We start from the raw sequence: 6,000 nt of genomic DNA on the forward strand, positions 1-6,000 counted from the left end.
TTCATTTTGCGTCTCATATAGTTTCTCTTATTTCCCATTTGGTCTGATGATGATTGAGTTTGCTGCTTTCAACTTATATTATTTTCTTCTCTGAACTTATTAATTCTCAACCTTGCAATATAGTCCTGGTTTGGACAACTCATTGATTTAATTCTGATAGTAAGGGGATGTCAATATTTGACATTTTGCATTCTTTGTTGAACTGCTGAATTAACCTAACTAAGGTCTTCTTTAGCGAGCATGCCTCATCGGCTGACATCCGTTTCCCTATTGCTCGTGTGTCCACAGATGTCATCTTTCTCCCTTTTTGTTCTCGAAAAAGGAAGCCATACCTAGACTGAAATTCTGTGACGTCGTCCTTGTATCTTGAGAATCTGGGGCTCTGTTTCCTGGACCTGGTCTTTTCTCCCAGACAAATATTCTCCGAAAACTCAGCCTCCATCTGGGATCCCAAACATTCGCCTAGTTTCCCAGCCCTTCTGATGTTTTTATTAGCCTGATTTTCTTTTAATTGACGCACGGAGCTGTAAAGTGGGATTGAATTATATTGTAGACAAGGATGAAAGGCCGCTGTTAGAAATGTGGTCACTTGACATTTTGCATTCTTTGTCAAACTGTTGACTTAATCTAACTAAAGTCTTCTTCAGCGAGCATGCCTCATCGGCTGACATTCGTTTCCCTATTGCTCGCGTGTCCACAGATGTCATCTTTCTCCCTTTTTGTTCTCAAAAAAGGAAGCCATACCTAGACTGAAATTCTGTGACGTCGTCCTTGTATCTTGAGAATCTGGGGCTCTGTTTCCTGGACCTGGTCTTTTCTCCCAGACAAATATTCTCAGAAAACTCAGCCTCCATCTGGGATCCCAAGCATCCGCCTATTTTTCCAGCCCTTCTGATACTTTTATCAGCCTGATTTCCTTTTAATTGACAGAGGGAATCTGTAAAGTGGGATTGAATTATTTCATTTCATTTCATTTATTTCCATTTTCAATTAAAAAGCAAATATAATCATCAGATCACAAACAAGAATATATACATATATATCACATACAGAAAAAAAACATAAAAATTGAAAGAAAGTGAGAGAAGGTTATTTACATACATATAAAAAACTACATAACAATTAAAATATGGTTTAAACACCAAAAGCCACAGGGGCTTATTATATTTTAGACAAGGATGAAAGGCCGTTGTTAGAAATGTGGTCACTTAAAGCCCTCTTTATAGTCCCAATATGACAGGTCTCGTGCTGCACATGTATGTATAAAACCTCGAAAAGCTCTTTCAGACTTTGTTTAAATTGGCATTCACGAAAAAGTATTTTTTTTTAGCTTGCCAGCATTTTACCTCCTTATCCATCAAAACACAAATCAACCCAAAATTGATTATTCTGCCTCTCAAGAAGTTTCTGAAGTCATACACTGGGCTATATATATATTTATTGCAATAAAAACTATCAAAATACAATCACAAGCAGTCAAAGACTGAAATGTGTGACTGTTAACATGTACAAATAGAAACATAACAAAATATAAAGTAAACATAAATAAAATATTTAAATACAATACAGATTCATACAAATGAAAAAGAAATGTATCATAAGTAAATACGAAAAGCCATCACATAATTACTACAAGGTGTCACCAATGAAGAATATGGGGAGTGAAAGATTAGGAAGAAAGAGGAGAGAGGAGAGGAAAAGGATGAGAAAAGGGAAAGAAATAGGGATAAGATGAAACAAAAATATTGGTATTATGCATAATCATAATTATGGTAGTTAGGCTGAGAAAAAATTGTATCTTCAGAACATTTCTAAATAAATGTTATGTCTAGATCTCCATTGAATACTTATATCATTCATGTTTTCTCAATAAAATAATCGATGCATTTCTTGCTAATTGCAGATTACAAAGATATGCTAAGTAAGAAAAATTCATGTCTGACTGAAAACAAAATGTTGGTGGCATATATTACTTTTTCGTCATTGGAACTTGGTTCATTGGTAGTTGGAACCAAACTGTGCGTCTGAGAAGTGAGAATTTCTCCAGCCACTGAGGCTATCGGTCTGGATTTTTGTTGCCTTCTTCAGCCTGTTCCTGCATGATTTCATTTGCAAAAGCGACCACAAATGAGGTAGATATGAACTGGATCAAGATAAAAGGAATACATAACATTTTTACCGTCATGCTGATCAGAGGTTCAAACAGTTTATTTTCATGAACATAATCATGATAATGTGTATTTCTTTTCAACACGATCATGACAATATACAAAATTTAAAGAGCGTAAAATATTCATCCAAATTACCCCCACCCTGAAGAAACAGTCGCGTATTCTGTCTGGTTGACTTTTTTAAATCACAGAGTGAGACCATGTCCTAAGATTAGGACTTCGGATTATGCGTCTGTTTCTTCGGGGCGGGGGTAATTTGGATGATTCTTTTTAACACACAAATATTGCTCAGGGTTAATAACAAAGTACACGCAAAACACGATCACAGACATATTACTAATCTCAAAGACTTCAAAAGTTATTATTTTTCTGTACTTAGCATCGTATAATAAATAATGTTTTAAAAAGGGCCGTACCAACTGGGGGGTTGATGGGCTCGAACTTTTTTCTGTTTGGTTTTGCTTGTCAAATTTTCACGTACATGAATTTTGGCCTATTTAAGATGTTTGCGGGAGCAAAATATGTACGATTTAAAAAAAATTTAATTTTATTTATTCATTCAGCTTATTTATTTTATCTTTAAAAAAAATTGGGGGGGGGGTCCGAATTCCTCTCCAAAAAGAAGAAAAAGCAATCTTGCACGGTTCTGTACATGACGTTATTACTTGTTCGAGCAACCGATTGAACACGTACCAAGAGAAAATCATCTGTGTGATTAAAACTGCTCATTTGTTCATCGACAGAACGATGGCCGAATGCCTCTCAGATGTTATGTAATGTGCCTTTCTCCGTGTGGGATGAGTTGGAGTATTGCTCCGAGATGATTTCCTTCATGGAGATAAAAAGAAATCAAGAGTTAGGCTGTCATGTCGTTATTACCTTTATTGTACATTTGATTTTTTTGTTTATTTCAGCCACATGAGTTTAAACGGTCTCGATGGTTTTTCAGAGACCCTGAATCTCATGTCTGAAGGCAAGCGAAGTGGGAGTTCTCACTATAAGGACTAAACGATTTAGAATCCTAGTATTATAACGACCTATATAAGATAGACCTATACATTTTCTTCTACTGTGCATATAAAGTTTACATACTGTAAAATTCCAATAAAATTATATATTTGTAATTATCAATTTTTTTTACGCATTTAAGTTTAGGTCTCTTTAAGCGAATGACGATTAATCATTGCAAAAATTTTCCGCTTGAGTGAGTATCACTTATCTTCTTTTTTAATAGTTCATGGAAAATGACTTAAGCAAAACATGAAAATAGTTATATGAATAAAAGTAGACGTTGATTATGAAGAGCGTATAGACATTAGCTAAGAGGAGTGATTAGAAGATATATTTTACTTTCTAACTTGTTACCTTGGTTGAAACCCGGGGGGGGGGGGCACTCACATATATTGGTGGTATTCTCTCCAGGTGAACTTAAAATTTCTAAAGGTTTAGAAATTATAATATTAGGGGTAGAAAATAATGTAAGTTCAAGTTGTAGCTCAAATCAATCAATCAAACCAAAGGGGCACAATGATTTGATATGTGGGCTACTTTGCCTCAGCTAAACTCAGAATCATAGTAATTTACATATAGGCCTATTCAAATCAAGTAGAGTCAACCAATCAAAATAAAATGAATGGAAGGATCAAACTTAAATATAAGAACCCAATTCATAAGATAAACCAATAAGGAATGAGATGGAGATGACAAAGGGTGTCTGGGTGATTATGTAATAATGGAAATAGAAACTAAGGAGTCAGGTGAGGGATAGAATGAGTGGAAAACCTGAATAGAAAAGGAATGAAGATGACAAAGGAGAATGAGAGGGAAGGAATTGAGAGTAGAATGAATGAATGACAACTGAATATCATTAAACTCATATAACCTAAGTTCAGACTGCAAGGGCATGCAGTGCTGAAAAGAAATGCAAATGACCTCAAGTCAAGATGGAACAAAAATGTGAAACAGCTGAAGAAAACACAAGTTAAAAGAAATAGACAAAATGGGAAAATGACAAAATAACCATCTCACAGTGGCTTCATATCGTTTGGTTAAGTAAGGAAAAAGTGATGTCATTACCAATTTGTAATCCATGGAAGTTTTGCGGGTGTTGTGCCTTGTACTTTCCTGTGCACGACGCCCGAGTTGGAACCTTGAGTGTGCGACACGCCTATAGTTTTATGTATTGAATGAGTGGGACTCCACTCACACGTATTTGGGCTGCCCTAGCCTAGACCTAAGCATGAATATCATGAAAAATTAGTGATATTCTTTATCTATAGACTCTAATGAAAAATTAATGTTTAATCGGTTCTCACCAGTCCTTTTGTTGTTATATCTGCAATATTCCCACAGATTTGTCCCAACTCTTCTATTCTACGCACTTTTTGTAATCATAAACATGATGCAAATCTAAACATTTACTGCGAGCACTCTATATAGATGATAATGTATTATACAGAACGTGTACATCATACACATCAGAAAATAATTTCATATGCTCAAACTTTGCAACATCCTTCCAAAGGGAATTTGAATAGAAAGATGATGAAAAATTGTCAAAAACACATTTTCAAAGTCTTTATATTCTCAAAATGATACAATATTAAAATAGCTCAGCAATATGGTTTGCTGTTTTCTGCAACTGGAAGCTGATGTCGTAACAAAGAAAAAACGATTTTGGCAAAATTTTTACATATTTTATATTTTGTAGGTATTTGTGCATTCATGGTGGGACTGGAAGTTTGATGAATTAGAAGATGAATTTGAAGAAAATGTTGCGTTTGATATTATGGAATTCATGAAAGTGTTTGGTAATAGTATGATCCACTACCATATACATGTAGTAGAGGAGCTGGTCCAAAAGTTGAGAATGTCCCAGAAAACAGGGATATCCCAATAAACAGACAAATTATGTCTTGATAAATTGGTGTTTTCCTTGTTTATGAAGACAGTTTTTTTTCACATCCCCTGCGGGCAGATGGAAATATACAGGGATTGAGAAAAGTCATACTCAGACATTCATATTTTTCCTTCATGAGGACATGCAAGAATATTTTTTTATATTCCTGATGGAGAAGGACTGAAAACCAAGTTGAATTCAGTACCCTTCTATTACATGCATTGGAACAACAATTTTCCATGTGGACTTCTGTCTCATGGACTTCTGTAGGCCTATAATCCTATTTGACTCCCAGGGGGGGGGGCAGTCAAATATATTGCTGTACACACGCGGAACCCAAAAACGCGTTTAAAGGGGTGTTTTTTCAGTTTTGGACATGGGCCGCGCGTGCACTCGTTAAGGGTGTCAAAACCACTGATTTAAAATAAAAGGGGTAGTTTTGAAACGTATTTAGGGTATTTTTTTTTCCAAAGCTTTTTTTTTTAAGACTAGCCAAACGTGTTTAGGGTATGTTTTTTTTTTCCCAAGCTTTTTCCCCCAGGGTCATATTCTGGCAACAACATGTTTAGGGGCCAAAATGTGTAAATAAAGCCCGCGAAAAACTTGTTTAGGGGGGTATTTTGCACACAGAGAAAAAATCGTTTAGGGGATGTTTGGAAATAATTTGGCCACGCATGTGTACAGCAAAACATTTGACCCCCCCCCCCCCCCCCCGATTGGACTCTCTTCATACAGGACTACAATGCAGTGGAGAAATTTATGTAGTTTCTTAATTTTACTATTTATGTAATTAATGTAATAAGATATTTAATTAGAATAGAAAGAGTGATATCAATAATCAATGTATATTTGATAAGAACATTTTCAATGAATTATTGTTAACCTTTTACCATATTTCTTTCCTGAATTAATTTCATGCATTCCAGGTCT

Source organism: Lytechinus pictus, chromosome 2 (assembly GCF_037042905.1).
Source record: "Lytechinus pictus isolate F3 Inbred chromosome 2, Lp3.0, whole genome shotgun sequence".
In the NCBI taxonomy this organism is placed as follows: domain Eukaryota; kingdom Metazoa; phylum Echinodermata; class Echinoidea; order Temnopleuroida; family Toxopneustidae; genus Lytechinus; species Lytechinus pictus.